General features: G+C 39.7%; 1 non-coding gene across 1 annotated transcript; it reads right to left on the reverse strand.

Moving 5' to 3' along the window:
- Positions 1-256: 256 nt before the first annotated feature.
- On the reverse strand, positions 257-328 carry TRNAC-GCA (transfer RNA cysteine (anticodon GCA)). Its single transcript has one exon. It is a non-coding gene; the product is annotated as a tRNA-Cys (tRNA).
- Positions 329-13,042: the final 12,714 nt, after the last annotated feature.

Genomic DNA, 13,042 nt, shown 5'->3' on the forward strand with positions numbered 1-13,042 from the left:
TTCTTGGAGATGCTACTTTCTTTTTCCAGTCACTTGTAATTTTAACAGATATCTGTCATCACATCCTTGAGAAAGGACAATGATCATGTCTTAGATATTCCTATAGAAATATACTGTAAGTCCCATGAAAGTGAAAGTGAAGTCTCTCAGTCATGTCCGACTCTTTGCGACCCTGTAGCCCACCAGGCTCCTCCATCCATGGGATTCTCCAGGCAAGAATACTGGAGTGGGTGGCCATTTCCTTCTCCAGGGGATCTTCCCAACCCAGGGATCGAACCTGGGTCTCCTGCATTGCAGGCAGATGCTTTAACCTCTGAGCTACCAGGGAAGCCCCATAGGAAGGTCTCAATTTTCTAGTATCCTCTTTTCGAAAAACAAGAAGAAAACAAGTGAAATTAATGTTAGTAACATATACTTACTTAATATATCTTAAATATGGTATCAACATGTAATCATTATAAAAGTGATTCATGTGATATTTTACATTCTTCTTTGATATTAACTCTTCATACTGACGTGCGTACCCAGCAAATCCCAGTTCAGACCAATCACAATTCAAGTGCTCAATAGATACTTGTGGTTTCTGGCTCCCATATTGGACAATACACCTCTCCAGTTGTTGCTCTTTGGTATCTAAGTTGTGTCTGACTTTTTACAACCCCATGGACTGTAGCATGCCAGGCTCCTCTGTCCTTTGCTGTCTCCTGGAGTTTGCTCAAATTCAAATCCATTGAATTGGTGAAGCTATCTAACCTTCTCATCCTCCGCCATCCCCTTCTTCTGCCTTCAATCTTTATATAAACGTCATCTGAATTAAATTCACCCATTCACTTCCAGTTCACTGATTCTTAAGATGTCAGTGTTCAGTCTCGCCATCCCCTTCTTGACCATGTCCAGTTGACCTTGCTTCCTGGACCTGACATTCCAGGTTCCTATACAGTGTTCTTGAAAGTGTTGGACTTTCCCCACCAGCTGCATCCACAACTGCGTGTTGTTTCTCCTTTGGCCCAGCAGCTTCATTCTTCCCAGAGCTATTGGTAATTGCCCTCTGCTCTTCCCCAGTGCCATATTGGGCACCTTCTGAGTTGCGGGGCTCATCTTCCAGTGTCATCTCTTTTTGCCTTTTCATACTGTCCATGGGATTCTCAAGACAGGAATACTGGAGAGGATTGACATTGCCTTCTCCAATGGACCACGTTTTGTCAGAACTCTTCACTATGACCCATCCGTCTTGGGTGGCCATGCATGGCATGACTACTAGCTTCATTGAGTTATGCAAGCCCCTTTGCCACAAAAAGCTGTGATCCATGAAGGGGACCTCTAGAGTATCTTTCTCTGAATCATTGCATTTAGAAAATTCAGATGTAAACATTGTATTGTCATATCCAGGTATCATATACAAAAGAAGAACCCACTTGCTTAAGCCATTTGAGTCTTTCTTGCAATTCGAAGTTCATTAGTGTAGGACTATGCTGAGAGTAATTTTATCCCTTGTGCCTTAATAAGATGTCTGAATTCATTAATAATTTTAGAGATATGTACTTACATATTTACAAAATATGCTTAATAGTTCAGAGTTTTTAGAAGACTCAGTGTTATGTATCTTTGGACAAGTTGCTTTTCATGTTTCTGATATTGGGATTTGAGGACATTGTTAAATGAATTATAAGCTCAAAGCCATGGTCTACATGACATAGAATCACTCCACCACAGGAAACTTGCGCATATAGAAGTGCTGGGTAAAAGGCACAGTGAACCATAGTAAGGAGGTTGACACGAGGCAGTGAGGAGAGTAGATAGATGATTTGCAACTCAATCCCAAATATGGAGCTCATTTTGTGTTTGTAGCCAAATTACTTAAACTCTCTGTCTCAGTAGCCCCCTTTACAAACTGAGGATAAGAATTCCAAGACTGTCATGAAGACACAGTATGATAATATAATGGAAATAGCTTATAACAGAAGACTTCCCAGGTGTGCTAGTAATAAAGAACCCACCTGCCAATGCAGGACACATAAGAGATGTGGGTTTGATCTCTGGGTCCAGAGGATTCCCTGGAGGAGGGCTTAGAAACCCACTTCAGTACTCTTGCCTGGAGAATCTCACCGACAGAGGAGCCTGGGATACTATAGTCTGTAGGGTCTCAAAGAGTCGGACATTACTGAAGCAACTTAGCATGCATGTGTGCAGCTTCTAACCGAAAGCAAAGACCTGTAGAATGTATCATTTAGATATTAACATTTTAAAATACAAGGAATAGGTCATCAGGCTGGGATGATAACTGGCCCTTATTGTCTACTCATTTTTCAAGGGCACATTTTTTAACTTTCCCAAAATTAAAGGGACAGCAGTTCATGTTTTATGAACTGCTCTATTCAAATTTATACTACCATAGCATCAAATGGTGTTCATTAACATATAGAATAGTACAGATTTTTTTAAAAACCCAGGCAAACTGTATTAATCACATATTAACTAGCAAATTATGATGTACTTTTCAAAATTTGAAATAGGAAACTTCTGAGTTCACAGTTAAATCTGTACAGGCCTTTTGAAAGATCTATTCAAATGTTAGCAACCACATTTCTGGTTTTTCTGCTGTTTTTTTTTTTTTTTCAAAAAACAAATTTGTCAAAGCTTATTTGGAAGATTACAGCATCATTAATAACTTTACTGTTTGACAGGAAGGCATCTTGATTAAAAATCATTTTTGAACAGTGTGGAACTCCGTGATCCCCATCAAAAAATCAGTCCCAAACAAAGTGGATTTTTGACTTAGGAAGTGATGCAACTTCATATTGTTGTTGGGTTAAAGCAACTTGCTCTCTCTTGGAAGAGACCCAGAAGTGACAGCAAGAGCAGAATCGGGGGTCGTTTGGCTACTGTGTGGATGGAGCTGCGGGGAGCATCCTCATCAGAACACTGCCGTCAGTACCGCCTGCCTCCCTGCTCCTGAGTGCAATTGTCTGTGGTCTATAAAGCACTAAATGGTTGGGCCTTCACTGCTTGGAGATCCGCCTTCCTCCCTGGGCGACTTCAGGGCAATTGAGATCAGCTGGGGTGCTGCTGCCGGCATTTCCCACCTCCTGTCCGTAGGGAAACCGAGGCAATGAGTCTTCCAAGGCAGGCTCTCACTTATGGACCACTTTGCCTTCCATTAGCCAACAAAGAGCTAATCTGGTGATCTTTAGGGCGTGGAGGGAAGCTCATCTTTTAATCAGAGTTGAAAAGCGGGAATTTCTACTCTTACTAAGAACAATGCATAATAATAACATAGTAACAGAATTCCATGGTGATGAGACAGCAGACGCTGTATGATTTTGGTAACTTTAGACTATGAATTTTTGCACCGTTGTTTTATGTCCCTTGATGTGTTCTAGTGTCTCCTAGTTTATAGTCTATGGGAGCTTGAATAGAATTTGTACCCTGCTGTTGTGTGAAAATTGTGTAAATTGTAATTAGGTTGAATTGGTTCATAGAGTTTTTCAGGTCTAATATATCTGTCTATTTTTCTGACTATTCATTGTATTAATTTTTGAGAGTTTGATATTGAAACTGCAACTAAACATCTTAATTTATCTACTTAAAAAATAATTGTAATATACAGTGGAACTATATAACATTTTTCTGTATTTTCTAACTCTCCTGTAAATGTCTGATCATACTTTCATAATTTAAAAAAGAGGGGGAAAAAAGAGCAATGCATTCAATGAGGACAATCTCAGAATCTTTAAAATAAGATAAACAGTACAATCTCTCTTCTTGACTTCAGTCTTTAGCATTTGCTGACTTCATACTTTAGCTCCTGGTATGATCTTTTTATCACCTTTTTCACGTGAAAGGGTAAAAGATTGACTGAGAAAGAGGTTTCAGTGCTACATTTTGGTTTTCAATTTTTCAACCTGAGATTTGACCTAATATGTATACTCACACTTACTCATTTCTTTTATATCCATCCAATAAATAGAAATTAGATGTCTCCTATGTGTCAGAACGTATTTAAATGGGTCATATAGTAGAAAAAGAAGTCCTCACCTTGATGGAATTTGTGACCTGTTTAGAGAGAGAGAAAATAAACAAATATACATAATGGTACATCAAAAGTGAGTAAGTGCAATGAAGAAAAATAAAGCAGGAGAGGAAGTGAGAGATTTAACTTTTAGATAGCATGACTTGAAGTGGGCTCCCTGAAGAGGTGAGATTTGGCCAGAGAAACAGTCAAAGGTGTGAGCTATGTAAACACAAGTGGGTTACAGGGAGCAAAGACCCTGAGATGGATTCTTGCTCGCTGCGCTGGCTTCACCCGGATTGACTACCACAGAAGGAAAGGAAGAAGGTTTGAGAGGAACGCAGCGAAGGTCAAGTCAGGTCAAACCCTGTAAACAACAGTAATCACTTTATTTTAAACCATCACTTTATTTTAAACCATCACGTCATACTGTGATGGTTTCAAGTAGGTTTGTGGAAGTGATCTGTGAATAAAATAATCTGAAGAAGGGTCTGCAGGTAGAGTAGAGTATACCGTACTGGAATAGACAAGGTGAGAAGTGAAGGTCCCTTAGTTTTGGATGGTGAGGAGGAGTAAGATTCAGGGTTATAAAGGAATGCCCAACTGGATTTGCTCATGAATTGGATGTGAGATTCGAGAGAAAGAAAAGAGCAAAGTGCTAGTGCTAGACGCTCTGTCGTGTCTGACTCTTTGCAACTGCATGGACTGTAGCCCTCCAGGCTCCTCTGTCTATGGGATTTCCCAGGCAAGAGTACTGGAGTGGGGTGCCATGTCCTCCTCCAGGGGATAAGCCAGGGATCGAACCTGCATCTCCTGTGTCTCCTACATCGCAGGCTGGTTCTTTATCACTAGCGCCACCTGTCAAGCCTGCAAAAAGTAAAGGATGACTCCAGATAAACTGTCAAGAAAATAGTTAATATATATTATTTGCAGAGATGACAGGCATTGATTATTACATAGGTGTACTGAAAGCTAAGTCATTTCAAACTGTAATAATATTTATAAAAGAGAAATTGGGAGTGGGGAGAATAACTTTATAGTTATCCAGTTTGCAGCAAGAATCACCATACAATTCCTTTAAATAGCAAGATGCTTAGTGCAGTGAAACTATAATTCAATTATTTTAAAATCTGTTTAGAAAGAATTATTCAAGACCATAAGTAAAATCTACTTTGATTAACCATAGGAGAAAGCAGCAAAAGGCACACTCACCCTGCCATCTAGAAGTGTGTAATTTTGGTAATCATACATGATTGTCAGGCCTGGGGAGAGTGCCTAGTGTCCTGGAACAACTGACACTCTTACCCCTTGTGCTCTTGTAACAATGTCTTGGTATAGACAATAAAACATATACCCACTTTACAGCACAATGTTAGAAATTTCTGCACAGCAAAAGAAACAATCAACAAAATAAAGAGGCAACCTGTAGAATAGGAGAAATATTTTGCAAAGTATGTCTTACTGCTGCTAAGTTGCTTCAGTTGTGTCTGACTCTGTGCAACCCCATAGACAGCAGCCCACCAGGCTCCCCTGTCCCTGGGATTCTCCAGGCAAGAACACTGGAGTGGGTTGCCATTGCCTTTTCCAGTGCATGAAAGTGAAAAGTGAAAGTGAAGTTGCTCAGTCGTGTCCGACTCCTAGCGACCCCTTGGACTGCAGCCCACCAGGCCCCTCCATCCATAGGCTTTTCCAGGCAAGAGTACTAGAGTGGGTTGCTATTGCCTTCTAGATAGTTAATGTCCAAAATGTATAAATAGCTCACACAACTCAGTACCAAGTCAAACAAAACAAAAGTGATCCACTAAAAAAAAAAAAATGGGCACAGAACCTGGACAATCATATTTCCAAAAAAGACATATGAATGGACAAGAGGTAGATGAAAATGTGCTCAGCATCACTCATCATAAGGGAAATTCAAATCAAAAGCACATTGAGATATCACTTCACACCTGTTAGAATGGCTATTATAAAAAATGATAAGAAATAACAAATTCTGTCAAGGATGTGAAGAAAAGGGAATCTTTGTGGACTGTTGGTGGGAATGTAAATTGATCCAGTCATTATGGGAAACAGTATGGGGTTTCCTCGTAAGTTAAAAGTAGAACCGCCATGTGATCCAGCAGTCCCATTCCTGGGTATATATCCAAAGGAAATGGAATCTCTAACTTGAGAAACTATCTGTACTGCCATGCTCATTGCAACGTTATTCACAATGTCCAACATAACATGGTAACGATCTGAATGTCTTCAATGAATGAAAATAAAATGTTATTTATACATATATGTGTGTGTGTATGTAGGTATGTGTGTATATAAATATTGTGCATAGATGTTTATATATTACATGTGCATACAGATATATACACATATATATTAGTGTGTAAATATAATGCAGTATATATGTATACATAATAGAATATTACTCAACCATAAGCAAGGAAATCTTGCTGTTTGTGACAATATAGATCACCTTCAGTGTGTGATACTAAGTGAAATAAGTCAGAGAAAGACAAATACTATTTGATCTCATTGATATGTGCAATATAAAACACTGAACTCATAAAAACAGAAAATAGAATGGTGATTTCCTGAGTATGGGGGGGTATGGGGAGATGTTGACCAAAGGGTTGAAACTTCTAGTTATAAGATGAATAAGTTCTAGAGGATCTAATGTAAGCATGGAGATAGTAGCCAATAACACAGCATAGTATTCTTGAAAGTTGCTAAGATAGTAGATGTGAAGTGTTTTCACCACACATATGAGTAAATAAAGAGAAATTGTTAATTATTCAAGGTGATGAATATATGTGTTAACTAACTTTGCTGTGATAATCATTTTGCAGTATATAAATGTATCAAATCAACACACTGTACACGCTAAACTTATACAATGTTATATGTTAAGTATATCTCAATTAAGTTGGAAAAATATGAATTAATATCAGAACTAAGCAGAGTGCTTAAATATTGATCACTCCAAAAGATAGAAAACCTGGAGACATTAATCTAAGAAAGACTTGGAGGAAAACCATCCCTGATCCTAATGACAAAGTAGAGGTGGCAAAGGAGCCATCTCTTGTCTATGTTTGTATTTTTGCACACGCTATAAAGTATACTAGGTGCTAGATGTTCAGACATGAACCTATAGATGATGTGTGTCCCTGATAATGGCAGAACATTGCCCCCAAATACTCCGATGGCACAGGAACTGTTTTCAACTGGATACTACCAGGTCTTAAATAAGATGATTCTATTTAATAAGTAAAATAGACTTTATTAACAAGAATGGGAAGCTTAAACTTCCTGTGGACTATACATAAAGGGAAAGGTCAGCAAGATAGGCCTCTGGCACTTCAAGTTGCTAAAAATAAAAGAAAACAATAAAAAATAGACAGACAGATAGATTAAACCACTACCTTGCAACTGTGATGGTTTTTGACCTCTGCTCAAATCCATACTCTATGACTTTCCAACTCCTAGTTTTACTATGTGCTCTAGCTTTGGATTCTGGCTCCTTTGAATGGAGCTGAGTTTGATGCTAACATTTTTTTGATACTGTTACCTGTGCCTTGTGCTCAACCAGTAAATTGTGAATGACACCTCCTTGCTTAATTAATTCCCGGAAAGATGAGTGGTATATACCGTGAGCTAAGCAGTTACAGTATTATTATTATTACTGATAACTACTGGTAGTACTATCACCATCATCAACTTTCATAGTATATGCTATGGAAGAGGAAAAAAAGAATGACTCACTTCTTGGCCCTAAAGAACTTACGATCTGCACATAGTCATTATATTTGATTGATTCACACTCCTTTATATAAGAGAATTTAAAATTATAATTAAGGCTTACAATAGTTGTCATTTTTAGAAAAGTAATATTACATGACATTTTCACTTTCAGCTAGGGATTTTAGGGAAGTTTATAAATATTACCTTGATAAACTTCACAAAACCCCTCTCAGGTTATATGTATAAAACTCACTTGCAAAGAGTTACTAAAGAAAAAAAAAAAAACAAAAACTATCCACCATTCATATCAAGTAATCTGCCCCAAGTCAAAAACAGCTCTTAATATTGTTCCTTCCAGTTGGATATAGCAATGAAACCTACCACCTCAACACCATGTCGTGTGAATGTTTTCCATAACTGTTATTTCTCTCAATGTGAACTGGTAAAACAATTGGAATATGTTATCATAATCTCATCTCTCGCTTAGGAGAGTAAGGCAAATACACAAGTATTGATGGAACAAAATCGGTCCAAGGCTTTGCTGTACTTGTGATTGCCTGATACAGTGTGCATTACGGTACAGTAGGTAGAGGTGAAACACGAATTATAAATGCCTTCTGGCCAGCTTCTTTGCCTTGTCATTCATCTAGAATAAGTAATTACCACTTCTAGCAATGCTGACTTGTGAGGGCAGCTGACACTGTCTGTAAGGGTGATGTAAACCCAAGCCCAGTTTTTTATGAGGCATGTATGGGACCAGTTTAGGCACCTCCCCAAACCTTGGCCTCCTCTGCTAGGCCCACTCCAGAGACTAGATCACTTGTCCCACCTCCAGGCAGAGTTACTCAGAGCAGACTTCTGTCAGTCCTGCCTGCTTGCTGCTAACTTCTTCTTCACTATCTTTTTCTCTTATCCCATATACTATATGGGATATACTATTCCATTGTAGCATGCTGCTGCTGCTAAGTCGCTTCAGTCGTGTCCGACTCTGTGTGACCCCATAGACTTCAGCCCACCAGGCTCCCCAGTCCCTGGGATTCTCCAGGCAAGAACACTGGAGTGGGTTTCCATTTCCTTCTCCAATGCATGAAAGTGAAAAGTCAAAGTGAAGTCGCTCAGTCATGTCCCACTCTTCGCGACCCCATGGACTGCAGCCTACCAAGCTCCTCCGTCCATGGAATTTTCCAGGCAAGAGTACTGGAGTGGGGTGCCATTGCCTTCTCCACAACGTAGCATATACTATCCCAATTAGTCAGTAAAATATTTGGCTTCAACCTTCCAAATATCTCCAAAATCTGAAAATGTCTAATCACTCCACAGCTACCATCCTGTTTCAAGCCGCCATCAGCTCTTTCCTGGGCTGACAGAGCAACCTCTGGTTGGTCTCCTTGACTCTGCCGTTCCTTCCCTCTTGTCAGGTTACTCTCGACACACCACCCAGGACAAGCCTGTCAACATGGGAGTCAGATCATGTCACGCTTCTGCTTAAAGCTCTCAAGGACATCTAGTTTTGAGTGAAAGCCTACGTCATTACCAGGGGCCCACAGACCTCTTCATAATCTTGGTCCCAATACTCTCCAACATTATCTTCTACTAATCTCCACTGTGTTCACCCTTGAGGTTTCTTATTTTACTATCCAGACCTGCCCCAACTCAAGGTCTTCTTGTGCTCTGACCCCAGATATTCAGTGACTCACTCTCTCACCTGGTGGGGTTCTTCATTCAAATTTTGTCTATTCCAAGAGAACCTTCATAGCCATTTCACCCAAAATTGAAATTTCTCCATCACCTGAATTACTTTTTTCCTTTACAGTCTTTGCTACCTAACATATATATATATATATATATATATATATATATATCTCCCCAACTGAAAACTATATGTGCTCGTCTTTTTTTTGATAACTTTGTCATTCTCAGCATTATTACAGTGCCTGATACAGTTTTATTGAATGAATGAGCAAGTTACTGTGAATCACAATGATCTCTACTTGCTCTTCACAACTCTATACCATTCATTTGGAATTTAATCATTGTCTGCTATGATTTTTTTTTTTTGACATGTCATGAGAAAACATCCTGGGATTCACAATTTGATTATAACCACATTACATAAAAGGAAAGTGTTAATACGCCTTTGTATCCTCCACCCCCCATGCCTAACTCAGAAGTGCACAGAAAGGTGAATGAAGAAAAGAATGGGAAATTAAACAGACAGATACAGTGTGGCTGGTGAGTGATGGGTCATGGAATCCAAGAGTAGAAGTGGGTAGTGGAAGAAGCTGGAATCTAAGAAGGATAACTGAGAATTAAAGATTAAGGCAAGGGAGTTGTAAGCACCTCAGATGGGGAGTCAGGCTGATGAGAGCATCCTGCCGTCTACATGAAATCCAGTTGTCCCTGATGAATTGAATATTCAACCCACACGCCAGCTTCTTTTAGTCACGTCTTCCTGTTTGTCAGAGCTCTATTTGGCAGATACCAGACACTGTTCTGTTAATTTTAAAAACTGGAAACAATATAAGCAATTGAGACAAATAACAGACCCCAGAGAGACTGTGCTCTTTTCTGTATTTCACAAAGGTTCCTACTGAGTCAAATCTTACATTCTGAAAGGTTAGGCAAAGTAGTTCTGGAACAAAATACAAACTTAGATTGGCTGCTTTCCAAGTGCCTCATTCTAAAATAATATAAATTTAAAGTGCAATTCTGGAATATTTTAGACTCAAGGACTATATGTGTGTATACATATATATGGCTATATGACTTAGCAAACTGGTCAAAGAACAGGTGTATATGCATATGGGTGTATGGTGGAGAGAGGGGCAGTTAGAGGATTTGGGTCAGTGAGAAGGAATGAACAAAATCTGGAAATGGTACCTAGCTTTGTAGCACACAAAAGTATAGAATAGAGTGAGCAGAGCTAAGTTTTATTCTAAAGAGGGTTGTAGAGATCAATTATGTAGGCAGACTGGTAGAAAAGTCTACAGAATAGTCTATGGGTGAAAAAAATAAAAAGAGAAAGCCTTAAAAGAAAACAGCTTTGAGAGGTGGTGTGATGAGAGATCAGAAGTACACTTTGTGAGCATGGGAAACCCAAGGATGGATGGTGGAGGGGCTGATGCTGTGGCCTGGCATGCAGCTGAGAGTCCTGGGTTCATGTCTGTGCTACCTCCCCCCAGCTGCCAGGACTGTACAAAGCATCCTTGGTGTGTACAGCACTGCCCTCGTCACCTGCCTCTTTTGCTGTGTCACTGTTTAAGAACATGTCATGTTTGAGTGAAAGCAAAGATTCAGGCATCAAAAGGGATTCCATGGAAACATTCACTTCCTACCTAAAGTTTACTAGAACATAGGCTGTTGTCACTAAATCAACACCATTTCCTTATTTTTGTAATAGTTTCCAGTGAGCTGTACTTTCAAGTTCTTTCATTGATCTTCTCCCTCTCTCTGAGACTTTTTAATTGACATCTTTGCAACATACATCCAGGCTTCCCTGGTGACTTAGATGGTAAAGAAAATGCCTGCAATGCAGGAGACCTGGGTTCAATCCCTGGATCGGGAAGATGCCGTGGAGAAGGGAATGGCTACCCACTCCAGTATTCGTGGCTGGAGAATTCTGTAGACAGAGGAGCCTGGTGGACTAGAGTCTTTGGAGGGTCACCTAAGAGTTAGATGAGACTGAGCAACTGACAGTTTCATTCTGCAACATACAGAGCTCCATCCACACGCCTTCCTCTAAAGCTAGGAGACAGTATCATGCATACATCTGAACGTTGCTGTTGAGTCCGATTTGTGGCATGTGTCCACTGCTTCCAGGGTTTTCTTAAAATTCCATCACTTTTATGTATCCCTCAAACTTCTGAATCACCCTCTTGCCTTAGTTTTACCCCTCAACATACTTCTGAGACTGTGTCACATAGACTCGTCTCGAGAGGGCTGAAGGAGTGGCTCATTTCTGAGGAAATTATGGCGTGTGTCAGTCTCAGAGTTATCGGCCCCTCCTTCAGCTTGGCGTTTCCAAAAATCAGACTCATTACTGAATGTGCTATTCAACACCATGATTATGCCTCTGTTCTCTCTAAATCAATTTCTCTTCAGTTCCTGTTAACTGTGGAGGGTTTTTATGTCTCCCCACTCAGATGACTCTCCTCCTCCTCCCAGATCTCACCTGAAAACACAAATTTTCCATCTTTTCTTTGCCTCTTGATGCCTCTCCCTTCTGTTATTTAACTTTGCAATTGTATCACTTAACTCTGCCAAGTATCTTGACATGCAGCTTGCTCAAAAGCTGAAAACTCATCTTATTGTTGCAGACTCCTCCCAGATTAAAGATCTGTGTTTGTGCTTTGTGTATCATTACCTTCGTAGATAAAAGAGACAAGAAATTTAACAAAACCCACTGTTAAATCTTCTGATAACATGTGAAGTTCGACCTAAGGCTGTTAATGTTATACATATAAGCCCTGGTAAATGCCTGACACACAACATCCTGATAGATTATCTGCTGTTAAAAACACAGACCTTTCCATTGAATTTATATCTTTTATTATAAAATGACTCTATGCTGAGCCATTATGGTATAGAAAAAAAGTGGTGATGAGAGCAAGAAGAAGCAGCATTTGGATGTATGTCTGTCTCAACCTCTCATCCTGCCCTTAGCCATGCGAGTGTCCGTCCGGTCAAGACCACCATGCTGTTTTCACACCAGTTTCGAGATTGCAAATCAGTGTAGGTGCTGCTGGTTCCCTGCACCTCTGATCCTGCCTTAACATAACTCTTTGTGCCCATGCTCTGAGGCTTTCAGACTCAGCTCTGAGTACACTGAAGCAAAATTAGAGCAGCTGGGCAGAGTGTCAAAACGGCAGAGCTAACATCAACGCAAAACCCCAGTGACTCCCTGCAACCCAGACGACAGTGCTCCATCAGAGGCTGTAGATTAGCTTGCATCCATATCTAGATGCAACGATTTGTGCACACTTGTTGGAAAACCTCAATGACATAATAAATCATTTTTCCTATGAGCTTAATTGAGTTTCTGAATATATGTTGGTGCCAGTTCAGAATACGATTCCACAGTTTTATTCTCGATTACTGTATTAATCCTTTGGTTGATTTCTTAGCATGCATGTAAAGAAATGAACAGTCTGACCTGCTAAGCATGTGGATGGATAGCACTTTAAAAAAAGGGATAGATTTATGGTGCACCCCAGGTAAATCTTTAGATAAAAGGATTGTGATATTGTTATTGCTACCATTATTATTTGCTGTGACCAATGTTATACATTTACACAGTTG

Source organism: Bos taurus, chromosome 27 (assembly GCF_002263795.3).
Source record: "Bos taurus isolate L1 Dominette 01449 registration number 42190680 breed Hereford chromosome 27, ARS-UCD2.0, whole genome shotgun sequence".
NCBI lineage: Eukaryota > Metazoa > Chordata > Mammalia > Artiodactyla > Bovidae > Bos > Bos taurus.